Source organism: Balaenoptera borealis (genome assembly GCF_965194805.1).
Source record: "Balaenoptera borealis genome assembly, chromosome: X".
Classification (NCBI taxonomy): domain Eukaryota; kingdom Metazoa; phylum Chordata; class Mammalia; order Artiodactyla; family Balaenopteridae; genus Balaenoptera; species Balaenoptera borealis.
The window spans coordinates 84,056,460-84,084,398 of record NC_138881.1 but is presented as its reverse complement, the minus strand read 5'-3'; the positions used below and the strand labels follow the sequence as shown (position 1 = coordinate 84,084,398).

The window sequence follows — 27,939 nt, the reverse complement described above, 5'->3', positions numbered from 1 at the left end:
CTTCTTTCCAAACAAAGTACAGGAAGCAACAGCAGAAAAGGAGGGCTGGGGAGAGGGTGGAACACTTCACGTGCCATCAATCTCCAGTGATCCTAGAAGAGTCTGGTGGAATCTTGGTTCTACAGAGGTGGCCGTGCTCATTTATTATTATTTTCTTCCTTTTTAACCTTTTTTTTTGTGCTAAAATACATGTAACATAAAATTAAGTGTACAATTCAGTGGCATTAAGTACATCCACAATTTTGTGCAGCCATCACCACAATCTATTTCCAGAACTTTTTCATTACTCCAACTAGAAACTGTATACCCATTACGTGGGACTAGGGAAAGATTTCTAACTCTTACGCAAATCCAGATGCAATGAAATACTTTTGATTACTTAACGATAAAAAAATTTGCATGATATAATCAAAAGACAAATAAATGAGTGTAAAATACTGGTAATATAATTACAGATAAAGTGTGGGGTTTTTTGTTTTTGTTTTTCCCTGTGCTGATTTAAATCAGACACATTAAGAAGCAAATTAAACAAAATCACCTTTTGGGGACTAAGCTAGGGTATAAACAGGCAAACAGACAGTCAGACAAAGGGTTTAGTGTGTTTTGTAAAACCAAGCAACAAACAAACATTCCAACTGGATAAAAAACCTGTCTTCTTTTATAAAAGCACAGTCTCGCAGGTATCTGCCTCCTCTTCTTCTAAATGTGCCTCACAGACGGCACTATGAAAAATCAATCCTACCAGGGAGCCTTGTTTTGTAACTTTTCTCTGTGGGCAAGCTTTTTCCTAAGAGTATACAAAAGGTTCAGAGGTACATTAACTCTGTCATGGCCATTAGCATTTTATGTGGTAAAGCATGGCTGTTGCTCACTAAATATACACTAGTGTGTCACTTAGGAAGTGGCTTAGTCTGTTCGGGCTTAGCAACAGACTGCGTTGCTGAAAAACAACAGAAATTTACTTCTCACAGTTCTGGAGGCCAAGATCAAGTCCAAGATCAAGGCGCCAGCACGGTCACCTTCTGGGAAGGGTCCTCTTCCTGATTCATAGCTGGCACCTTCTCTCTGTGTCCTCACATAGTGGAAGGGCTGAGGGAGCTCTCTGGAGCCTCTTTTATAAGAGCTTAATCCCATTCATCTCACTAAGCACCTTCCAAAGGCTCCACTTCCTAATACTATCAAGAGTTAGGATTCCAACATAAAAATTTTAGGGAGACACAAACATTCAGACTATAGCAGCAAATTAATGGTGCAACACAAAAATCAATATATCCTAATGGTTCCCAAAGGTCAGTTGGCTTCAGAAACTTCCTCAGTCCTATAAGGACTCCTTTGCCATTAGGAGAGGGGTGGCAGCTGCAGAGACAATAATAATTTTGCCAAAGTGACAGGAGGCCCTTTAGGCAATTGTCCCTCTTTGAACCCATTCACTTTTTATTATGGACCCCTGTGGCAGAATTTGAGTAAAGCAACAATAGCAACATGACTTTAAAAACAAAGGACAAGACAAAAATTTGGAAATCTCAGAGGGTGGAACTGAATATTTGCCACATTCAGCAAGTATTTATGACTAGTCTCGATGCCATCAAATGTACTATGGATGTTATTTGCTATGAAACACAAATTCTATCTTGAAAATATGAGTTATATGTTTGTCTCTTAATCTCTTCTATTTTAGAAAATAAGAGTTTTCTGTTGAATTCCATAATATAGCTTTCTAATAAACCCAAACAGAAATGGATGGGAATACCTGATTCCCTAACTGGCAATATTTGCTGCTGAGTATTTCTCTGGTTATCATCAACCAGAGTAATTTTTTGATCTTTAGAATTTTTCAAAAGAAGGTATCAAATTCATTTTCTACTATTGGTCCAACTGCATTATGGAAATTTGAACACAAAAGGTAGAAATATCATATGCTAAATCAATCTTCTTGGATTATTCAATATTTATTCATGTTTTGGGTATATTTGGTATTGAGTCAGATTTTAATATAGTGCACATACTTTTTTCCTCAGCCTGAAGCAATGAATTTTAGGGCCACTCACTTCAAATGTCTCGCACCTTCCTCCCCTCACACACACATACCCAATAATCATTGTAGACTGTATCCTGTCAAACTTCTAAGTGCAGATCCACAGATTTTATGGTATTGGGGACATCATTAGGTTTGGACATTTAGGGATAAAAAAATGATAGAAAAGATTGTGGTTGCCCTTAGCAACTACTGCATCACATGCTATTTGTGTTATCTGTGAGCTGCAGAGCATCACCTTCTTTTTAAGAAACACAAACATGCACATATAGTGCACCCCACGATAGTTTTCAGCTAATCAGATTCCACAATAATAATAACATAAGAAGTGGAGCACACATTCATTTGGTTTCACTCTCCTGTTTATCATGTGGATATTTTCAAGATGTAATATTTTATTTTGTCTTGTTTTTAAGAAACAACTTCACTGAATGATTTTTATGACGAAAATAAGAGGCAGTGGAGCATTAGATTTGATCACAATAGCGGGCTGTTTAAAATAACAATAACTACTTAAGTCAATAATTTGAAAGACTCCCCAGTATAGAAATCTGGCTTTCAGATGATTTTCTCTCCAATTTCTTGATGTGTATATATTAATTTTTTTCTTCTTTAAAGGTCACTGCACAGTGTTTGTTATAAAGGGACATTAAAACAGAAACATCAGTTTTTATCCTTGGTATTCTGAATGCAATCAAATAATGTTTGAAAATTTTTATAGGCCAAAAGGAAGTTGTTTCGTGCCAATTTAGCTAATTAGACTTCTAATAGTCTCACCTCTGAAAATTAAGTATTCTCACTCTGTGGATTGGCTGACCTACCTGTCCTTTCAAAAAGGCAATTATAATAAGGAATTGATAAAAAAAGTTCAGGTATTCCTCAATATGTTAGGCATTTCTCACTGTAAAAATAAATAATATTCTTCAAAGTTCCCTGTAAAACAAAAGACTTCACCTGAGGTTCTTTTTCTTTTCTTTTCCTTTTTAAGGTGGGGAGACATTGATGGAGACTTATCACTTCAAGAATTTCTCTCCAGTAAGAAATTGTGTAGTCACTAGGGTCATTCACAAATATTATGTTTCTCCTTCTGGTCCATGGCAGGGTTGAATTGTACATCCTTGCCCCTTTGAGTTTAGTTGAGGTCATGTGGCTTATTTTTGCCAATAAAATATGAGCAGAAAGGACACGGGTTACTTGATGGATGAAGCCTTTAGAGCCAGTACTCAGTTGGCTACTTTCCCATGTCCTGCCTCCTCAGCAGTTGTGGAAACAGATGTGGAGATGGAGTTTCCATCAGCTCAGACTCCTGAGTTGCTACCCTGAGTAGGACCCCACCTGCAGCTAAGATTTTGAGGGTTTTCAGTTACTGCAACATTATCTTGCACAATTTGATGAACATAAAGATGAAAAGAAAACAAACCAAAACCCTAAGGCTACTGAATTTTAATCACTGCAGAGGAGGTTAGATTGTTTTTGTTTCACCTTTGGCTTACTAAATTGAGGATAGGGTTGTATCTTCTTTCCAGGAACCCTATGGTAGATTACAAAAATTACCTCACCCCTTCTTTTATCCTTGTCCTTTGCCATATTTTTTTTCAGAGTCCTCTATTTGACACTGGGTTTAGCCATATGACCTCCTTTGGGAAGTTAGCAAACATGAAAGAAGAGTCTTGAAAATGATTGCACCATTGGGCGTACCCTCTCTCTTTTTCCTCTTCCATTGCCATCAGAACATGTCTGGGATAACCTGCTGAATGGTGAGAGATGTGTGAACAGAATCAAGTTGCCCTCAGCAGCCCAGCCAAGGTTAGTTTAAGTGAGTGGGCAGCCAGCCAAATCCCAGACATGTGAGAACCCAACCAAGATCAGCAAAGCCCCTAGAAAGCCATCATAGGCACATGAGCAATAAACACTTAATGTTGTATGCCAACGAGGTTTGTGATTGTTTGTTGCAGAACATTATTGTGGAATTAGACAATTGATGCATCCTCCTAACCCTCCACTCCTCATCCCTACTCTACACAGGCCCCTCTGAAACATTATCCCCATACAGCAACTCTATACTTGCTGTTTCTTCACAAGTTTTCCTCCCACTTCTCTCATGATAATGAACAATTATTTCCTTGGGAGGTACATGATACAAGTTAGCCTTTACACAACTGGTGGCATGTAGTCTTCATCTCTCTAGCTTTTTTGTTGTACTGCCAGGCATATTGGCTCTTCTTACCTAGCTATCCTCTTTGTGTCAACATTGGATTAAAAAAAGTCTTCTACCCAAATTGCATGTGTGTGTGCCTGTGTATGTAAAAAACATCACATATGTTGGGAGATTTCTTATACGCAAAAGTATTTCTAAATCTGTATAATTTTCATTAATCAAGTCTTCTCCTCTCTTCTAATCCAGACAACTGGCTCAATAGGAGAATTAATCCTGTGTATTTTATACTTCAGCTAACATTCAAGTGGCTCTTTTATGTTCTCTTGCCTTACAACTGAAGGTAGGCTAAGGAAGGCAAGACACTGCCAGGGGATGAAAGGGATCTATCTGAAATTACAGTAACCAATTTTCCAATTTGTTATCAGTTTCTCTTCTTAAAATTGTGTTAAGTGATATTTAGTTGATTGAGTTCATCTTATAAGAAAGGAAAAATGTATTTTTGAGAATAATTATAAGCCAAAATGTAGAAAAATATTTATGGTATCCCAAAATATATTACTTTACAGATTTCTTAAGATTCCCTCAATCCACTATGGTATTTTTGCTTATAAAACATCTCAACCTTGTCCAAAAGATGTTCACAGGTGTTAAAAGGGGATGTTTTAGGCAAGTCAATATTATGTTGAATCAATATTACTTCTAAAAGTCAGAGCCCACCACCACATTATTTTAATACTTTCTGAAGGTTTTAATCACCAGGTTTGTAATGTCCTTTTAAGAACATGAAAATGCTTTTTCTTTCCTCATTCATTTTGTCTTTCCCCACCTGGAAAGTATTGATTCCCTCTATTTTTCTCTTAAGTGTATATTATAAGCTCCTGGCCAATGTGATTGCATTCCTATTTTTTGTTTTGTCAACATCAAAGATATATTAGTAGCTCTCTAGAAGTAATTTTAGCCATTTTGTGCCACCTTTTGGATACGATTATGGAAGTCCAATCTTAAAAACCAAATCTAAACCTCTAATGAGACAAAGAGGAGAGACTAAAGTTTGGTTGTGTTTTTCTTTCTGTTATGCTATCAGAGAGCAAACAGAGCTTCTTTTAAGTGGTCTCACTCTGCATGCATTTCTGCTTCCATATGCATTTAACAGGTATATGGATAGTTTTGACTAATTTATAAAGTGTAATAGTTTGCCTGACAATAAATTGTCATTTACTCATTGTCAATCCACGAAGTCTATCAAAGCAAATCACAATTTTGGAGCACTGTTAAACACTCTGCATATTTTCATAGTAAATCAGTGTTTGTTTATTTAACACAGGTGTTTCTGTAATTGCACTGCTTTAGGAAAATTCAATGCTCAATGGCCCTCAAGCACTTCCACCTGTGGAGTGTATTGGCCCATTATTAGTATGCCAAAAGAAATCATAAAATGTTAACTGATTAAAGACTTGGTTTTGATTATTCGGATTCTGGTTATGCTTTTTTTGTCACTTCATTCATGTTAAGCACATTTTCAACCCCCTCAAAAGAAGTTAGTTGCTAATGATATATTTAGCAAGAAAAACAGATGTTATATTCACATTAAGACCTTGAATTTAAGGAACAAATAGTTTTCAGGTTATAAATCAGATTTTGAAGATGAAGGAAGCAAAATAGAAAGCCAGTGAACTATTGCATCAATATAATTCCATGCTATACTGTTCTAAACCATACTGAGATGACAGTTCATTGCAAGGTTATAAATTATTTTATAAATCATTCAAAAAGCTTTTTTTGAACACAAATAGGCATGGAGCTGGGAGGGGGTGGTGCTTTGCATTGTGCTATAAGAAAATGCAAGGTCTTTGCCCCCTCAAAAACCTTACCATCTAGTTTGGAATGCAAAATGAATATGGCAAACAATTAGCAAACAAGCAGAGGCTAAGGCTTCACAATGAGGTGAAATTGGAGGTGAACTTTCGAAAACTTGAATAGAAGAAAGATAATCTTCTCAAGGTGGATGGGAAGCAATTAGCACTAGCAAAGGCATAAAGGCAGGAATAAACACGAAGAAGGCCTTGAAAAGTGTAGCTTGAAAAACTGGAAAAATGAGCTACCATCTTTGCTATATTCAGAAGTTTGGATTGTAGTAATTTTATTGTCATTTATTACTCAGCATTTTCAAATTTCCATTATAACTTCTTATTTGTTCTATGACTGATTTAGAAATGTGTTTTTAATTTCTGAAAGTATCAGTGTCCTTTTCTTACTGATAATCCAATTTAATTGCATTATCATCAGAAAGTACTCCGCATACCTATTCTCTGAAATTTTTGATAGCTTCTTTATGTTTAATGTGTATTCAGTTTTCATGAACGTGTTCTTAAAAAGAAAAGGCACACCCTCTAAATGTCAAGTGCAGGATATAATATGTAATTAAGATTATATAATTATATGTTCTGTAATTAGAAATATATACATAGATATATATATATATAAAATCCTGCACTTAACAGTATGTATCCATTAAGTAAAATATATTAATTTTGTAATCCAAATATTCTAAAATTTTTATTAAACTCTGTCTGCTTAACATATCAATTGAGAGAAGTCTGTTGAAATCTTACAACTATAATGATTGATTTGTATATTTCTCATGAAGTTCTATCCTTTTTTGCTCTATAAATCTTGAAGCTATGTTATTAGATGCACACACATAATCCCTTTATCATCATGTAGTGACCCTCTTTACCCCTAACAATATTTTATCTTATGGTATCTTTTGTCTGTTATTAACATAGCTGTGTCAACATTTTAAAATATCTGTTAGTATATAGTTAGTATCTGTCTGGTATATATTTTTCAATTCTTTTCCTTTTAAATTTTCCATGTTTTTAAGTATTAGACATATCTCTTGAAAAAAGTATTTGGATTTTTTTTTATCCAGTATGACAATCTTAGTCTTTTAATGGATGAGTTTAATTCAGTAATATTTACTGTGACTTACTGATATATTCAAACTTGAACTTGTTTCTACAATCTTTATACTTTCCCTTTCTCTTGATGAACTTTGAAAAGAATACAATAAACTAATATCAAAGTTTCAAGGACATTAGAACACTTTAGTCCTGATCACCCCCTTCTGACTTCCACAATATTGTTTTTCATTATTTTAGTTCTCTTTTTTTAAACTCACACACTGAGTATAATTTTTGTAATTATTTCATAAGGATATCTGTTTTTATACCTACAAATCACTATTTTCTGTGCCCTCCATTCACTTTTTCCTCTAAGACATTACTTCTGTGGTTATTTTCCCTCTGCCTAAAGACCCCTTTTAGAAGTTCTTTGTTAATAATCTGTTGGTGATGAACTCTCTCACTTTTGGTTATTTCAAAATGATTTCTTTCCACCTTTATTATTGAGAAATGGTTTTCTGGGTACACAATTGTAGGTAGACAGTGATTTTCTCTCAGCAGTTTTAAGATATTATTCTACTCTCCTGGATTTCATTATTCTACTTAAGAAGTCTGCAGTTATTCTAATTGTAATTCCTTTGTAGGTGACTGTTCTTCCTCTGGATTTTTGTAAAATCTTTTTGCCTTTGTTGTCTTGCAGGTGCACTACAATATCCCTAAAAGTGTTTTGTGTGTGTGTGTGTGTGTTTTAAATCACGCTTGATAACTGTTAAATCTTGTATCAATGCACTTGTTTGTTTGTTTCTTTTTTAATCAGTTCTGGAATATTTTCATCTATTATCTCTTTAAATAAAGTTCTTCTCTATTCTCTATATTATATTCTCCTGGCATAGTTAATTATCTTAGACTTTCTCATTTTATCCTGTCTCTAAAATCTCCTTATCTCTCTAGGCAATATCATCTCAGTCACTATTTTTTCTTTTCAGTTCTTTATAATCTACTCTAAAACCTAAACAGTGAGTATTATTTTAACTATTTTGTCATTTATTAATGTTATATTTGACAATTTATCAAATGTTACTGGTCATTTTCGATAGTCTTTTATTGATTGGTGAGAGGATGAGGAGGAAATGATGAGGGGAGATGTGCTAATTTTATCATTGCTTCCAGTAGGAAACTAACAAATACAGTTTAAAGGAATACAGTACCAAGGTATTATGTACAGTCATTACAAATATAATTACTTCAACAAAAATAAGCCTCAAAGGATCTATAAAAGTCTCAAAATAAGTCTCAAAGGATCTATAAAAAAGTAAAGCAAAGCAAGCAAACCACATTGTGGAAGATTTTATTTTAAAAAAACAGAAAAAGATACAAAATGCTATGACATTCATATCTGTTAAATCTCTAAATGTAAATTCATTAAATTTACAAATTAAAAGAGAAATGATTTCTGATTTTATCCAAAAAATAAACTCAATTTATATATAAGAAATAGATATCAAACAAAATGATTGAGACTGATTGAAAACAAAAGGATGGACAAACTTATCCTGAGAACAAGCAAACAAAAAGAAAGCATTGATCATGATCTTACTATTAGACAAGACGACATTCAGTTTCAGCTGATTTAAGGATGAAATTCAAGATCATAGGGAGATTAGAAGGTAATTACTTGATAGATAAGGAATAAAGAAAAACTATTACCAAGTATTTGAGATATTTAGGCCAAAAGAGAATTTTAATATTATCTGGAAGCTATACCTGGCCCAAGTGGAAAGTAACTTTGATCAATTACAGGACCACTATAAAGTTCTCATTCCAGTCTTCCTTCTTTTTCTGAGAATTTATTGAGTACCAACTATGTGTCAGGCACCGTGTTAGCCACTTGGAAATCAGCCGTGAATAAAACAGATAGAAATAATGGCTTCCACAAATCTGCATTCTAGTGAGGAGAGACTTCCAATAAAGAGGTAACCAGTCAGAAAATATTCCAAGAATAAAGATAAGTGTCAAGGAGGAAAATATAACAGGAAAGTGGGAAAAGAGGATGTAGAGGACATCGTAATTTTAGATAGGGTAGCCAGAGAAAGCCTCATCGAGACAGTAACATTTGAGCAAAAACCTAAAGAGGTAAAAAAAAAACCCATAAAATCAAATATGAAGGGAGAGTGTTGATGGCAGAGAGAACAGTAAATGCATAGTCTCTGAGATGGGTGTATGTATGCATGGCAAATGTAAGGAGATCTAAGAAGGTTAGTATGGCTGAAATTGAGGGAATGAGGCCAGGTACAGAAGGAGATAAGATCAAAGAAATAATGAGGAAACGGTAGCATAGTCTTCAGTGCCTTGTAAACCATTATAACCATTATAAGGACATCGGCTTTTACTTTGAGTGAGATAGACAGCCATTAGAGGACTTTAATGGGAGGAGGGATATAATCTCCTGCTTACAGGCAGGAGTAAAGAGAGGGAGAATGAATCAGATTGGTAAAGAGAGAGGGCATAATTAACTTCCTACATTATGTTGCATTTAAAGCTGAAGTTTTTATTTTTCTTTCCACCTCATTAATAAAGCTACTGTAGTGTCCTTAGAATACATAGAGTACAACATTTATAAAATGCTCATTCCATGATGAATTAAGCTTACAACTGCTGAAAATTAAATATAACATTCTAGAACAATTATCAAACTTTAGGGTGCATCAGAATTACTTGGAAGGTGTGTTAAAATCACAGATTTCTGAGCCCAACACACAGTTTCTGACTCAGTACTGCTGAGGTGGGACCTGAGAATTTGCATTGCTTTTTTTTTTTTCCATATTTTTTAATTACCATTATTGCACCAATACAGCATACATACGCTGTATATACATATATCTGAAACTTCATTTTCAATTTTTCAGGAATTCAAATACATAATATATTATCATCTTGAGAATACAAAAAACACAACACAGAGGAAGATTGAGAAAATAGGTTCCCAGTAGTTAGTCACTAGTATTCTATAGGCTTTCCTTTTAGTGTTTTCTATTGGAATTTTTAAATGTCCTGCCATGTCTCTGTAAGAATAGAGCTGCCTGGAACGGGAAGCAATGAAAAAAAAAAAAAAAAGGGGCCCAAAGTGAAAAAGAGTCAAGAAGGAAATCCAAGAGAGAGAATCTATTTTGAAACTAAATATAGGGACTCCCTTCAGCCAAAGGGTACACATCCAAATAGGTGCTAAGGGAAGAAGTGAGATCTTCCCGTTTCACTCTCAAAATTACCCCTTAACAGATAAAATAGCTGGTGCCAGTTCACCTAAGAGCAGGACCCCTTCACAGCATTGTAAAAGGAATGGTGGGCAGAGGGAGGAAAAGTGGTGGGGGAGCAACTTGCTTCTGACATACTCCTGGTGATGGGTATCGCAGCCATCATTTGGGCAAAACCTATCACAGCTAAAGCCATGGCTCTCCAAATTGCTTCATAAATGATGGTACATGTAATAGCAGCTTTCTGTTGAAGAGCTGGATTGAAAAAATAAATGTTTATGAAAAGGAGCCAGATACCCAGGTAACAAGGCAATGTGGGTACTGAGCAAGAGTTAAGTGCTTTCAACCTCTCTGCTCTACAAATTAGGTTAAAAACTCTAAACCCGGGCTTCCCTGGTGGCTCAGTGGTTGAGAATCTGCCTGCTAATGCAGGGGACACGGGTTCGAGCCCTGGTCTGGGCAGATCCCACATGCCGCGGAGCAACTAGGCCCATGAGCCACAACTACTGAGCCTGCGCGTCTGGAGCCTGTGCTCCGCAACAAGAGAGGCCACGATTGTGAGAGGCCTGCACACCGCGATGAAGAGTGGCCCCCGCTTGCCGCAACTGGAGAAAGCCCTCGCACAGAAATGAAGACCCAACACAGCCAAAAAAATTAATTAATTAATTAATTAATTTAAAAAATGCACCTGTATCTAACACATCATTGTTAATCAACTATATTCCAATATAAAATTTTAAAAAAAATTAAAATAAAACTCTAAACCCTTTAACTTTAGGACAAATAATGGGGTCATTACAAAGTAACGCTGTGCTTCAAATGCAGCAACTAGTTGGAGCTGCAAGAAAGTAACTGCTTCTCTAGAATATAACTAGGAAAATATAGCCTCTTGAACCTCCTTCATCCAAGAGACACCCACTGATCAGAGATGCTGCACTATTCAACAGACAAAAGAAGAGTGGGGTGCCACCAACACAACGCTCTTGTCACAGGAAGAGACATGTAAATGCACTAGAAGTTAAGAGGGCTGCACCCAGCACTGGATGTTCACTGAATAAGACAAGCCAGAGGGAGGATATACAGCAGAGACCCAGGAAACAGGTCTTTCTTCACACCCACCCCTATCAAAATTCTGAATCTGTAAACACTGAGATCAGTCTGTCCATTTTTAGAGTCTTCAGTTAATGGAAAAAAGAAGTTCTGAGGTTTTTGTCTCCCCTGAAATTGCTAAACAGGGTTTCACAGAGAGGCACACAAGTGTCATGAGATGATTCTGAAATAAGTTAAAGAATTTAAAGATGGAGAAAATTTTACAGATGTTAGAGGGTATTTCCCCACCAAAGAGACCCTGGCCTTTAGAGCCCTGCATAGTCAGCCACAAGTATCATAAGATCCACTATTCCCCTGCCCTGATAGTGAACAGGAGATAAGAAATACTTTCTTGGCTGTACAGCAAGGAACAACACTGGGGAGTGACACAACCAGCCTGAATGCAATGGAGAAGCTATGAAAACAACTGCTCAATAATTTTGGTTCTGGGGAGGGAAGGAGTTCCGAGCTACCCTCACAGATTGGTGCCCTCAAGGTCATTTTGATTCTTCAAGTCTGTCCTTAACGTCCTGCCAGTGCTCTTCAGAACTGGACCCAGTTGGATGGCTGTGGTGCCTAGTTTGGAACAGAGCTGGATGCAGTGCTAAAGTCTCCCCACAAGTCATTGCTTGCAGAAACTGGAGCTGGAGCTGGTGCTGGTGTCATTACAGGAGCAGGAGAATCCAAATCTAAAAGGATATCTGCATCACTACTTCCATGATTGGATTTTGGTATGGGCGGTGGATGGACATGATTGCCGATGGCAACTGAGGAGGACGGTGGAGGAATTGTGACTCTGCCTCCAGGCGGGGGTGGGAGTAAGCTTAGGCCCCCAGCCCCTGTAGTCTTGGACTTAGAAGCACCCTCAACTTGATGGTCTGCCCTTCCTTGAAGCCCAGATCCAACTTGGGACGATTATCCATTTCCTGAGATTCTTTGGAAATCTCAGATTCCTGCTTTACCCACTTGAAGTGATCTTGCAAAGAGACATTAAAGTCGAAGGCATCATCCTGATCTGAGGAGCCAATGCCAATGAAAGCACTATGCCCAGTACCATCCTGGATCCGGATTACAAAGTAGCAGCTGGAATCTGTCACTGTCTCCACAGCAATACCAGGATATTGTTCTACTGGTGCCTGAGCAAAGAGTTCCCCTGAAACTTTATCCTCGAATTTGATATAAGCAATCTTCCCTTTTGAAGTGATTCGGAGGCGACCAGTCCAATCAGATTGATCTAGTTTCCAGTCAGATGCCCTGTAACCGCGGTTGGAGGCCCGGGGCAGAATCAGGTAGACGCTGACATTGGGCTTCACACACAGAACAGACTCGTACTCCAACTCGGCCACCATCTTGGCTCTGAGAATTTGCATTTTTAAGTTCCCAGGTGATGCCTGTGCTGCTGGTCCAGGGCCTAAGCTTTGAGATCCACTGGTCTAGAACATGTAATGCATATAACTAGTGCAGAGATAATCTGAGAATTATTGGCATTTTTAGTAATCCTGCTGCGGAAATGACTGTGTTTTGGCATCTGGCTTTTAGAACCTCTAAACTCTTACTCTCTCATGACTGACATCTGAAAATAAAATTATTGGGTCCTTTCTGTTTATTCATCTACCACAGATTAATTTAAAAGTAAATAAGAAAGGTATAAGCTTCCTTCTTACAAAAACCTGCTTAATTTTTAAAAAATTTCTGAACGTGATAATATTGAATTTTTTGAAGAGTCAAATACTTTGCTGCTAATCCAAATGCATTTGTACTAGAAAGTGCTTAAACCAGCTAATTCCTATTATTATTAAACCTTAACTTTTCATTGTTACTCAGACTCTTCAGAAGTTTATTAATATGATTCCATTTTTATTGTAATTATACTGTCTATTCTGAAGAGGAGATATACATTAAGGGCTTATATGAAATGTCATTTTGACAGTGATGCTTTTTGTTTGTTTTTACTAGTTACCATCTTTTTAGAATAAAAAGCGTAAGACACTAAATAAACTTTTCCAAAGGATTTTTGTTGTGATTTTAGAAAGTGTGCCTGAGGACTTCCCTGGTGGTGCAGTGCTTAAGAGTCCACCTGTCAATGCAGGGGACACGGGTTCAATCCCTGGTCCAGGAAAATCCCACATGCCACGGAGCAACTAAGCCCGTGCTCCACAACTACTGAGCCTGCACTCTAGAGCCCATGAGCCACAACTACTGAGCCCTTGTACCACAACTACTGAAGTCCATGTGCCTAAAGCCCATGCTCCGCAACAAGAGAAGCCACCACCATGAGAAGCATGCGCACCACAACGAAGAGTAGCCCCCGCTTGCTGCAACTAGAGGAAGCCTGTGCACAGCAACGAAGACCTAACACAGCCAAAATAAATAAATAAAAATAAATAATAAAAAACTAAATTAAAAAAAAAGAGCTAACTTTAAAAAAAAAAAAGAAGGAAAGAAAGAAAATGTGCCTGGAAACAGTTGACTATTACTGAAATGCTATATGTATTGAATGGGATTAACGTGTTAAAGCTTTCACAGTCTATGAAGTCTTTCACAAATATTCTTTGCTATCAGCAAGGTGAATGGGAAAAGCATGTGGTATTGCTGAATTTTTAAGGATTTATTATTGTCAAGGGACATTTCTTCAGTTTTGTGGCTTTACAGATTTTCAGTTAACCAGTGAGGTTTCACATGTTAATTTGGTACTTGGAAAATCTGCAAGCAAGTGAGAAGCAGGAACAAAGCCAACAAAATAAATGTGGAAAAGAGGGGGAATATTTTTTTTTAAAGATAGTCTTAAAAGGTTTGTGAACTTATCAATTTCTTCCTGCAAGAAATGTTGGCAATTGACCTGTTATGCCCTGAAAATGAAAGGTAAGTGTATCTAGTTACATGTACATTTGTTTTCCAAATCCCAAAGGAAACATAAGGCAATATAAGTCTTTTAGACTCAGAACATGTGATCCATTAAATGTGTCAGTTTGGTGAAAGATGATTTCAGGATGCAGTTATCTTGTGACTCTGTGTTTGAAGTGAAAGAGGAGAGAGATCAATTGGGCTCAGATTATTCCAAACTGCTTTATCTTAAAATTGTGATTTGGGGAAGTTTTTTTAATATTTTGTTTAAGTCTGAGAAGCTTCACAAAGAACATACAGCTGGTGACATGCTTATATTTTTATTCTTGGCCTCTTTATTTGAATATTTATGTTTGAACTTCTGAAAGTATATTGATTATTTTAAATATGTATTTCCTCAGCATGAACAAAGACCATTTTAAACATAGGAGACAATTTTAAACTGTCCATATTTGCTCTATTCCACAGGTCAAATAATTGTAGCATATAAATATTTTAAGTGCTATTCATCACTGATGAGAAACTTTTTGTTTTGTTTTGTAGTTAGGTAATTTTAGTAATTATTAATAAAGCCAGGTATATATGTTCACTGGGAAGATTTGTGATCTTAATGAATATGAGTCTTACTATTAAAGTCTGATATTCTTCCAAGTATCTGGGCAGAAGCTATTAAAGCTAAATACTATTTATCATCGTTTTTTGAATTTTCCCTGTCTTACACATGGCAAACATGAACCAATAAATGTTTGTTAATGAATGACTACAAGATATTTCAAGTAGTTAATGGAAAACACTAGACCTTAACACAGTGGTGCTATTGCTTATTAAAATTTTTATTATTTATTACTTATTTTTTTACATGAGTGTGGTTGATCAAGAGAATGAGATATGAGATTTCACATTTATATAGCACTTAATATCTGTGCTTTACTAATATTCATTTGTTTAATCCTCATAACCACCCTGTGAGGTGACTACTATTTATTTTCCCCATTTTTCAGATGAGGAAACTGAGGAACAGAGAGATTAAGAAAATTGCCGATGACAGAGCTAAAGATAAAAACCCATCCTGCCCCATAGAGTATGCTGTGAACCAGTAAGCTACACTGATTCTTTTCACATTTTAACCTTTCCTTCCTTTATGGTGCAGGCCAGAATCAGGACATTGAGAATGCAAAGTAGGCGACCCCTGTTGTGGATAGCAGGAAGGTAAGATGTAGCTAGTAGAATCATTGACTGTAACATAGAGGTGAGGTCAGGGACTTTTGGAAGAAGACTGGATAGCCTATGACTTATTCAGGGAGTGAGAAGAAGGTAGCTGGAAGAATTCATGCAGAAGATAGCATCGTGAGAGTACTTGCAGCACAGTGAAAGTAGCAGAAGGAAGACCTTCAGACTTCCATCACTATCATCATCCTCATCATCATTTGTTTTGGGAAAGAAGGTTTATGCCAGCAAAACTCTGACTCTTCAAAAAATCTTTCATAAAAGTCTCACCCAGCATTTTCTGCTTCATTTCACTGTTCAGCAGTGGGTTACATGACCACTTGTAGATGGAAAGCAACTAAAAATAAAGGAGTTATAGATGGGGTTGGGCTCAATCATCACTCTACAAAAAGGTAATTCACAATGAAAACAAAACTTTACATGTGGAGATTGCATTGCAGCATTGTTTGTAATAACAAAAAACTGGAAACAACCTAATATTCAATGATAATGAGAAAACTAAGTGAATTATGGCATATCCATATGATGGAAAATAAGAAACCTTTAACATCATATTTATGAAAAGAAATGTCATAGAAAATCCTTATGACATAATATTAAGTGAAATAAAGCAGTACACACTGCAGCACAAAATGTTAACAATAGATCTCCCTAAAATAGTGGGAAAATAAGTGATTTTCAATATTTTAGTTTTACTAATCAACATTTTCCAAGGTTTTTTACAATTGCTAATGCTTTTTATAGGTACACCAATTAGCAGACTTTCAAAAATAAATTTTGAAAGCTTTAAAAAATAACTCTGACTACACCGAGAAAGAAAAAGAGATTTATCGGATGGATTTATTGCCTTAGTTTTTATGTATCACCAATCAAAAACCAAATTCTCAAGAAGGAAAGTCTGATAAGTCTATCTTGGGTCACATACTTATCCTATGGTCAGGGGAGCAGAGTTCTGTTAGTGACAGTCCTATCAGAATTATGTGGAGTGGAGAATGGGCTATTTCCTGAAGGAAAGGATTCTGGTCAGACAAAACCACCTGTGTAATAACAGCAGAAAAATAATGTTTCTTTTTAAAATTCACACTCATTAAATCCTCAGGCTGTTACAACACAGAAAGAATTGACCACATTTTGGGAACTCTAGGGATGGTCGGTGACAAATGTGGAGGAGACTAGAATTTGGGTAACTATCTTTCATGGAGGGTACACTATTCATTTAAGATCATAACATTCAAAGGGGAGTGCTGAATTCAGACTTTAAAAGATTGCAATTAGTATTCAAGGAGGTTTAGTCTGCAGGAAGGGTCATTAGCTTCAGTTTTTTTGGCAGTGCAAAATTTAGAGTCAAACAGGTAGGTATATTATAGATTTGAATGGCACAAAGAAATATTCATTCTCTACGGAGGTACACTACAAAGAAGGAAAAGGGTGAGTGCCCTTTGTAGACCATACATTGGGCTAAGAACTTAACCTGCATGATATTTTCTCCTCACAACTCTATAAGTTAAGACCTATCCATATTTCAGACTTGACAAACCAGTTCAGTGAAATTAAATCACTTATTTAGATCATATACCAATGGGTGGGAGAGCTGGGATTCAAATCCAGGTTTAGGGTGTTGGGATCCAACAAAGCAAATTGGGTTCAAGCCAGAATTCTAGCTCTGTTACAGTTCACTAGCTAAGATAGATACCAATTCCTAAGGATTTGACTCATGTAAACATGACAAGAGTTAGAGAGAGGAGGCTGAAGATTTCATCCAAGCCATAAAATACACCAAACAGAGTGGAAGAGCCTACTCACTAGTAGAAAAAAAAAAACACTCAGTTCTACTTCCTTGCTTTGTTCTATATTGACTCAGAGTTTGAGAGGAGCGTGAATGATTGGTGCTAGAACTTAGTGACTACAAATGAGTAAGAATCAACTAAAATCCAAGATATTAAGAATGCTCAATTTTCTAGACAGGACAGTCTATAGACTGAAATATTAGAATAGGACAAGTTCAAGAAAAGACAGGAACAAAGCTAAAAGTACACTAAGGCTATGGATCAAGGTGTAGTAATCTACAGCTGCATAACAAATTCCACCAAAAATTTACACCACAATAATAAAATTTAGCAGCTTAAAATAATAACACATATAGTTTATGTGAGTCAGGACTCAGGAAGTGCCTTAACTGGGTCCTTTCGGCTCAAGGTCTCTCATGAGGTTGTAGTCAAGATGTCACTATGTCTGCAGTCATGTAAAGGCTTGACTGGGCCTAGAAGATTCATTTCCATGGTGGTCCATTCCTATGCCTGACAATCTGGGAAAGGCAAAACTACGGAGACAGTAAAAAGATCAGTGCTTGCCAGGGGTTCTAGGGGAGGGAGGGAAGGATGAATAAGTGGAGCACAGGGGTTGTATAAGGCAGTGAAACTATTCTGTATGATACTATAATGATGGATAAATGTCATTATACATTTGTCAAAACTCATAAAATGTACAACACAGAGATGTGAACCCTAATGTAAACTATAGGTTTTAGTTAATAAAAGTTGTGTCAATATTGGCTCATCAACTGTAAGAAATGCACTATGCTAATGCAAGATGTTAATAAATATTGGAAACTGGGGAGGTTGAGGGGTATATGAGAACTCTCTGGACCTTTTGCTGAATTTTTCTGTAAACTTAAAACTGCTCAAAAATAGTTTATTAATTTAAAAATAAAATAATTAGCAATATTTAAATAGCAATAGCAATTAAAAATCACTCCTTAATTTGTAAATTGACTATTTTTGATAAAATATATAACATAAAATATTCCATTTTAATCATTTTCAAATGTACAATTTAGTGCATGAATTATATTCAAAATGTTGTGCAACCATCACCACTATCTCTTTCCAAACACTCTGAAATCATTAATCAATAACTTCTCATCCCTTCCTCCTCCCAGTCCCTGGTAAACTCTAATCTAGTTTCTGTCTCTAATGACTTTGCCTATTCTGGATATTTCGTATATGTGGAAGCGCACAAGATTTGTCTTTTTGTGTCTGGCTTATTTCTTTAAGCATAATGTTTTCAAGATTTACCCATGTTGTAGCATGTATCAAAACTTAATTACTTTTGATGGCTGTACAATATTATATTGGATGCATATACCACATTTTGTTTATTCATTCATCTTTGATGGATACTAGGGATGTTTCCACCTTTTGGTCATTGTGAATAATGCTGCAGTGAACACTGATGTACAAGTTTCTGCTCAAATCTCTGGTTTCAGTTGTTATGGTTATACACCTAGGAGTGGAATTGCTGAGTTGTATATGACATTTTATGTTAAGCTTTTTGAGAAAGCGCCAAACAGTTTTCCACAGTGGCTGCATCATTCTACATCCTCACCAGTCATGTCCAAGGATTCTGGTTTCTTCACATCCTCATCAACATTTATTTTTCTTTTTCTCTCTCTCTCCTTTCTTCCTTTCTTTTTCTTTCTTTCTTCCTTCCTTCCTTCCTTCCTTCCTTCCTTCCTTCCTTCCTTCCTTCCTTCCTTCCTTTCTTTCTTTCTTTCTTTCTTTTTCTTTTGCCATCCTAGTAAGTGTGAAGAAATGAAGTAGTATCTCACTGTGATTCAAATTTTTCTAATAGCTAAGGATGTTGAGCATCTTTGCATGTACTTATCAGCCATTTGTATATCTTCATTGGATAAATGCCTATTCAAATTTTGTGCCTATTTTTCTAAACTGTATTGTCTTTCTGTTGTTGAGTTTTAACAGTTTTAAAATATTTTCTACATATTAAACCCTTATCAGATATATGATTTGCGAATATTTTCTCTCATTCTATAGACTGTCTTTCTGCTTTCTTGATAATGTCTTTTGGTGTACAAAGTTTTTAATTCTGATAATGTAAAATTTATTTTTTTTTTTGCCACTCATTCTTTTGTTGTCATAGCTAAGAATCCATTACCATGTTCAAGGTAGTGAAGATTTAACTCTGTTTTCTTCTAAAATTGTTGTGGTTTCAGCTCTTATATTTAGGTGGTTGATCCATTTGAGTTAATTTTTGTATATGGTATGAGGTAAAAGTCCAACTTCATTCTCTTGCATGTGGAAATCTAGTTATCTCAGCACTATTTGTTGATGAGATTGTTCTTTTCTCATTAAATGGACTTGGAGCCCTAGTCAAAAATCAACTGACCATAGATTTATGGATTTATTTCTGGGCTCTCAATTCTATTCCATTGGTCTATATGTCAATCCTTATGCCAATAGCACACTGTTTTGATTACTATAACTCTGTAGTAAGTTTGGGAATTAGGAGGTATGAATCTTCTGACTTTATTCCTCTTTATCATTATTATTTTGGCTATTTGAAGCTCCTTGCAACTCTATGTAAATTTAAGGATTATCTTTTCCATTTCTCAGAAAGGCTGTTAGGATTTTGACAGGGATTGCATTGAATCTGTAGTTGATCACTTTAGGTATTGTTGCCATTTTAACAATATTAAGCTTTCCTATCCTATCCATAAAAATGGGAGGTCTTTCCATTTGTTTATTTTTAAATTTCTTTCAGCAATGTTTTGTAGTTTTCATTGTATGTCTTTCACCTCCTTGGTTAAACTTACTAAGTATTTGATTCCTTTAGATGCTGTTGTAAATGGAATTACTTTCTTAATTACCTTTTTCAATTGATCTTTGTATATATTTAGAAGCAACTGGTTTTTGTGTGTTCATCTTGTATCCTGCAACTTTGTTGATTCATTATTAGTTCTAGTACCTTTCTGTGGATTCTGTGAGATTTTCTGTATATAGGATAATTTCACCTGCCAATTGAAATAGTTTTACTTCTTCCTTTGTAACTTAAATGCCTTTTATTTCTTTTTATTGTCTAATTACCCTGGATAGAACTTCTGGTACAATGTTAAATTGCAAAGGTGAAAGTGTGCATTCTTGTCTTGATCCAATCTTATGGGGAAAGTTTTCAGTCTTTCACCACTGAAAATGATATTAGCTGTGGGTTTTTCAGAAATGCCCATTATCATTATCAGGTTGAAAAGTCCACTTCTATCCCTAGCTTTTTCAGTATTTTTTGTCGTGAAAAGGTGTTGGATATTGTCAAATGCCTTTTCTGCATCTATTGAGATGATCATGTGGGGTTTTTTTTCTTTGTTCTATTAATGTAGTGTATTAGATTGATTTTCTTATGTTGAACCACCCTTGCATTCTTGGCATAAATCCCATTGGTCATAGTGAATAATCTTTTTAATGTGCTGTTGAATTCAGTTAGTTAGTATTTGAAAATTTGAAAATTTTGCTTCAATATTTATAAGGGATACTGTTCTGTAATTTTCTTCTGATGTAACAATTGACTTTTGGTTATGTGTACTCTACTATTTATACTTTATATTCTTTTTTTTAAGATTTTTTAAATATTTATTTTATTTATTATTATTTATTTTTGGCTGCATTGGGTCTTCGTTGCTGCACACAGGCTTTCTCTAGTTGCAGTGAGTGGGGCCTACTCTTCGTTGCAGTGTGCGGGCTTCTCACTGCAGTGGCTTCTCTTATTGCAGAGCACAGGCTCTAGGCACGTGGGCTTCACTAGTTGTGGCATGGTGGCTCAGTAGTTGTGGCTCATGGGCTTAGTTGCTCCACAGCATGTGGGATCTTCCCAGAAAAGGGCTCAAACCCGTGTCCCCTGCAGTGGCAGGTGGATTCTTAACCACTGCGCCACCAGGGAAGGCCCCATATTTTATATTCTTGCTCTCTATATGCATATATTACTCTAAGTTCCACTTTCTTTTTTACCTTGCATCAATGTGTAAAGTCCTTTACATATTTCTACTCAGTTCTTAAATGCATCATTTCTGACAGTAATCAGAAATGCATTACTCAATTAACATATAATAATCTGCTATTATATCTAGCACAGTGACCATTTAGACTATTTCTAACCCTAGCTGAAATGTATAGCTAAAGCATAATGATTTATATGTCCATCTTTTATTTAAATTATTTCTTTGGAATAGAGTTTCAAAAGCAGTTTTACTGGGTTAAAAGTATGCTTATCTTGATTTCTATAAGTCATTGCCAAGTAACTCTCCAGAACGTTAATGTCACATTGAAGGACCATTCTAAATATTCACTCACAACCCCTACACTGAATTTTTTTCTTCATTATTTTCTTTACGTTTTAATAAATATCAGCTGATATTTCACATTTTTTGTTAATAATTCATTTTCTATGTAATTTTTACGCTTATGAAAGGAACATGTGTTGGTTGTAGAGACATTATAAAATTTAGTAAATTATAAGGAAGAATCTAGGAATAATCCATTTTGAAATAATTCTTGTGGTTTTATAATACATTTTAGTATCAAGTGGATTAGACAGGTCTCAGTAGAAAACAGATGGCACCCTTAAATTAATATAATTCTAAGGAAGTTTAATAAAGGGACTATTTTACCAGGTGTGGCCAAAATGTAAGAAAAGCGTAATAATTCTCACAGAAACCCAGGGCTAGTAATAGTGGACTCCATTAGCACCCTAGGCCTGAATATGCAAGTTACAAAAATTCCAAGACAGGGGACTGTGGAAAGGGCTGTCTGACAGGAACTGTAACCTGTTATAAATTAACACAGCCACCGCCCAGTGTCTCTGGGGAGAGGGAGTAAGGGAAATTAACACCCTAACCTACCTCACTCTCCTTTCTCCCTCTGATCTCTTTCTGGGGTCCTCCATTAGCCAAATTCTATTGGACACCAGAGGGAATAGAAGTCTATTGATGTCTGTTTAGGTCAGCCTCCAGTCTCCTAGGGTACAGAACAGAGTGAAGAGTGAATCTGAAAGGATAGACAGAAAATATTCAACATGTCAAATGTGACAAGACACTCTCAATCCTCTCTCCTTATTTCTTTCAATATTCCTTCAGTAAATTTTGTAACTTTGCACAAGCCTACATGTATTGAGTGTTTACTATGTGCCAGGCATTTTTGAGGTGCTTTATGTATAGTCTTCACAATAACCCTATGAGTTAGGCACTATGATTATCCTTATCTTATACTGATAGATGAGGAAGAGGGGATCCTAGACTTAATTAATATGGCCATGTCACAGCCCTAGTAAGTATCAGTACCACAATTTGAACCCAGGGAGTCTACAGACTCTCTGCAGGAGTTCTACAAATTTTTTACAGTGTTATTTTTTGGTTTCTTATGATATTTTGTTGCAATCCTAAGTGGATTCTTTTCTCCCTTTCATTTCTTCTAATGAGTTATTGCTTCCATAAACAAAAGATACTGACTTTTTTATATTTATTATCTATTCTGCTCTTCCTAAACTTGCAATTCTGAGAATTTAATAGTTGAACCTCTTAGATTTTCTAGGTCTATATCATATGTAAAAATATTAGTGTTTTTTGTCCCTTTCTTTTCAGAAGTTATACCTCTTTTTTCTATTCCATGTTTAATATGTTGGTTTGAAAGAAAAGTTTTAAATAGTAATAGTGACACTAGGATATATTTTCTTGGTCTTTATATTATCTCACCATTATTTACCATTTTGGTAGTTTTTTTAAAGTTTATATTCTTAATGGAAAGATATGACTTGTTCTTAGATAGTAAGATTGAGAAAATGTCAGTTTTATGAAAATTACTCTGAATCCAACAGAATCCCAGTGAAAACACCACTAGCTTTAAGAAATGTTTTTTTAAATTTTTACAAAATGATATTGTCCATTTGTAATAATAAATATGTGAAAATACCAAGGAGAATTACAAATATATGGTAGACTGGCACTATTTTATAAAGCTGAAGAAATTGAAAGTTTGATATTGGCAAAAGAATAGCTATGTAATAGAAAAGAAGAAAGAGTCCAGAAGTTAATACAAACATATATGGGAATTTAGTACATGATAAAAGTGGCAATTTCAAATCAGTACCATGAAAACAGCTCAATAGTTAAATGCTATTGGGAAAATTAGTCATCTGGGAAAAAATATCTAACATCATATTTTACATAAAGTATAATTCTAGATAGATAAAATATTTACATTAGAAATACTAGATTAAAAGGTGAGCGAATATGTTTATAGTCTTGAAGTGAAAAAGGCATTTTTAAGCATAACACACTCCAGAAACCATAACGAAAAATATTTATAAGTTCGACTAAATAAAAAGGAAAATGTTTGTGTGGCAAAACGTCAATTAAAGTGAAAAAAACATATGACAAATTTGGGGGAGGAAGAAACCAAAAGTTTTATGTCTTTAGTACACAAAGAGCTATTACAAATTAATAAGAAAAAATGCTGTTATTTTAATGAGCATGGGCATGCAGTTCACAAGAAAAGAAAGTCAAAATGGTAATATAAATATACAAAGATAATTAATCACACTGGCAAAAGGGAATCCCAAATAAAAATTAGAGGCAATTGTTCCCTTAGTTTGACAAAATATATGAAACATATTTATTATATCTAGTGTTGCCAGATATATGTAGAAATTGACAGTTTAATTTGTTGTTTAATAGCTAGTAAACTGATAGAAGAGCTTGGAGGGAAACTTAGTAGTTTCTCCCATGGTCATTTGTTCATTCAGGTCTTTCTATTTTATTAATTAATTTTGAAAATTATCCACTACTCTGAGATTTAAAATTATTAAATTGTACATAGCCTTATCTTATTACTAATTAAATAATCTACATCTCTTATTATGTTTTCTTTACTACTTATAATTTTCTGTATTTTGCTTTCATAATTTTTCAGATTACATATTTCAGATTAAGCAGAATTATTTTTTCTTTTTGTCCCCAAGAACTAGTTCTTGGATTAAATTAAAATTTCAATTCTATGGATTTTACTTTGTCTGAGAAATTTATTTCTGCCTTTAGCTTTACTATATCATTCCCCTTGATTTTCTTTGGAATATTTCATTGTTCTTTTTTGTATTTTCTTGGTTAGATGCTAATTCATGTTTTGTTTTGTTTTTAATTTTTATTGGAGTATAGCTGACTTACAATGTTGTGTAGTTTCAGATGTACAGAAAAGTGAATCCATTATACACATATATATGTCCATTCTTTTTCAAATTCTTTTCCCACATAGGTTGTTACAGAATATTGAGTAGAGTTCCCTGTGCTATACAGTAGGTCCTTATTAGTTATCTATTACTACGTGAAGTAAGTCAGACTCAGACAGAGAAAAACAAATAACAGATGATATCACTTATATGTGGAATCCAACAAAAATGATACAAATGAACCTATTTACAAAACAGAAACAAATTCACAGATCTTGAAATAAAACTTGTGGTTGCCAAAGGGGAAACGTGGGGGAAAGTGATAAATTAGGAGATTGGGATTAACGTATACACACTAGTATATATAGGAAACGTCCCTTTAGTATATAAAAATAACTAGAAATAGAAAAAGTTAAAAGGATTGTGATAGAGCGTGGAGCAGGAAGGAAGGATGAGTCTTTTCATTTAGTGTCATGTTGCATTTTAAAAATTTTACTATGCTTGTATATCTCTTTTACCATAAAAAAGTAATAATAAAAGTAGAGCCAGTATAGGTCATTACCAAATGGACACTAAATTAAGGGTATTGGTCACAGAGGTGATCAAACACTTACCCTCATGGGCAATAACTCCCTGTAAAATCCTAGTTACACAGCTATGAGAGATGGGGGAAGTTGAAATTACTGAATTTCTTACTGCTAAACTGAAATTAAATTAAGCCACTTGAAATAACTAAAATGTCTGTAACTTAATGAATTGTGTCCCCCAGAAAAAAATGTATATGCTGAAGTCCTAACCCCCAATTTGAATGTGTTTGGAGATAAGGCATTTAAGGAGGTAATTAAGGTTAAATTTGGTGGAGGTGGTGGTTAATCTAATATGTCTGGGGTTCTTATAAGTGACACTAGTGATGTGTCTGCACAGAGAAAGTCCATGTGAAGACACAGCTAAGAGGTAGCCACCTTTAAGCCAAGGAGAGCGACTTCAAGAGAAACAGAACCAGTAAACTCAAACTTAGGTTGATTACTTCATAAATTTCTAGAAATATACTTTTAAAAATTAGATCTTACTAGTTTACCCCATTGTTTTATTTTTCTTTACCAGGGACTTCAATTATATGAAGAGCATACTTTGCTGAACTTCCATTTCTACACCTCTTTTTTTACCTTTTCTTATTTATTTTTAATTTTTTAATTTTTTTACATCTTTATTGGAGTATAATGGCTTTACAATGTTCTGTTAGCTTCTGCTGTATAACAAAGTGAATCACCTATATATATACATATATATCCATATCCCCTCCCTCTTGTTCCTCCCTCCCATCTTCCCGATCCCACCCCTCTAGATGGTCACAAAGCACCAAGCTGATCTCCCTGTGCAATGCAGCTGCTTCCCACTAGCTATCTATTTTACATTTGGTAGCCTATATATGTCAATGCTATTCTCGCCCTTCGTCCGAGCTTACCCTCCCCACCCCCATGTCCTCAAGTTCATTCACTGGGTCTCTGTCTTTACTCCTGACGTGCCCCTAGGTTATTCAGAACCATCTTTTTTTAGATTCCATATATATGTGTTAGCATACGGTATTCATTTTTCTCTTTCTGACCCACTTCGCTCTGTATGACAGACTCTAGGTCCATCCACCTCACTACAAATAACTCAATTTCGTTTCTTTTTATGACTGAGTAATATTCCATTGCAAATATGTGCCACATCTTCTTTATCCATTCATCTGTCAATGGACACTTAGGTTGCTTCCATGTCCTGGCTACTGTAAATAGTGCTGCAATGAACATTGTGGTACATGTCTCTTTTTGAATTTTGATTTTCTCAGGGTATATGCCCAGTAGTGGGATTGCTGGGTCATTTGGTAGTTCTACTTTTAGTTTTTAAAGGAACTCCATACTGTTCTCCTTAGTGGCTATATCAATTTATATTCCCACCAACAGTGCAAGAGGGTTCCCTTTTCTCCACACCCGCTCCAGCATTTACTCTTTGTAGATTTTTTGATGATGGCTATTCTGACTGATGTGAGGTGATACTTCATTGTGGTTTTGATTTGCATAACTCTAATGATTAGTGATGTTGAGCATCCTTTCATGTGTTTGTTGGCAATCTGTATATCTTCTTTGGAGAAATGTCTATTTAGGTCTTCTGTCCATTTTTGGATTGGGTTGTTTGCTTTTTTCATATTGAGTTGCATGTGTTGCTTGTATATTGTGGAGATTAATCCTTCGTCAGCTGCTTCATTTGCAAATATTTTCTCCCATTCTGAGGGTTGTCTTTTTGTCTTGTTTATGGTTTCCTTTGCTGTGCAAAATCTTTTAAGTTTCATTAGGTCCCACTTGCCTATTTTTGTTTTCATTTCCATTTCTCTAGGAGATGGGTCAAAAGGATCTTGCTGTGAGTTATGTCATAAAGTGTTCTGCCCATGTTTTCCTCTAAGAGTTTTATAGTGCCTGGCCTTACCTTTAGATCTTTAATACATTTTGAGTTTTGTTTTGTGTATGGTGTTAAGTGTTCTAATTTCATTCTTTTACATGTTGCTGTCCAGTTTTCCCAGAACCACTTATTGAAGAGGCTGTCTTTTCTCCATTGTATATTCTTGCCTCCTTTATCAAAGATAAGATGACCATATGTGTGTAGTTTTATCTCTGGGCTTTCTATCCTGTTCCATTGATCTATATTTCTGTTTTTGTGCCAGTACCATACTGTCGTGATTACTGTAGCTTTGTAGTATAATCTGAAGTCAGGGAGCCTGATTCCTCCAGCTCTGTTTTTCTTTCTCAAATCGCTTTGGCTATTTGGGGTCTTTTGTGTTTCATACAAATTGTGAAATTTTTTGTTCTAGTTCTGTGAAAAATGCCAGTGGTAGTTTGATAGGGATTGCATTGAATCTGTAGATTGCTTTGGGTAGTATAGTCATTTTCACATTTCACAATGTTGATTCTTCCAATCTGAGAACATGGTATATCTCTCCATCTGTTTGTATCATCTTTAATTTCTTTCATCAGTGTCTTATAGTTTTCTGCATACAGGTCTTTTGTCTCCTTAGGTAGGTTTATTCCTAGGTACTTTATTCTTTTTGTTGCAATGGTAAATGGGAGTGTTTCCTTAATTTCCCTTTCAGATTTTTCATCATTAATGTATAGGAACGCAAGAGATTTCTGTGCATTAGTTTTGTATCCTGCTACTTTACCAAATTCATTGATTACCTCTAGTAGTTTTCTGGTAGAGTCTTTAGGATTCTCTATGTATATTATCATGTCATTTAGTGGCTGCCATCTGTGGGCAAATGGAGCAGGAAGCCCCTCTCCTCTCTCACCCTGAAACAATGGTGTCTTGCCTCTCTGGAAGGTCCAGACAATTTCCCGGACTCCCTCCTGGCTAGCTGTGGCTCACTAGCCCCTTTCAGGCTGTCTTCACACAGCC

General features: G+C 35.4%; 1 pseudogene across 1 annotated transcript in view; it reads right to left on the bottom strand.

The window, feature by feature from the left end:
* Nucleotides 1-27,939, bottom strand: part of LOC309620667 (adaptin ear-binding coat-associated protein 1 pseudogene) — a 32,322-nt pseudogene extending 4,383 nt beyond the window's left edge. Inside the window, exon 1 of the transcript in view lies at nt 1-27,939. This exon is cut by the window's left edge and continues 4,383 nt beyond it. The product of the transcript in view is annotated as an adaptin ear-binding coat-associated protein 1 pseudogene (transcript).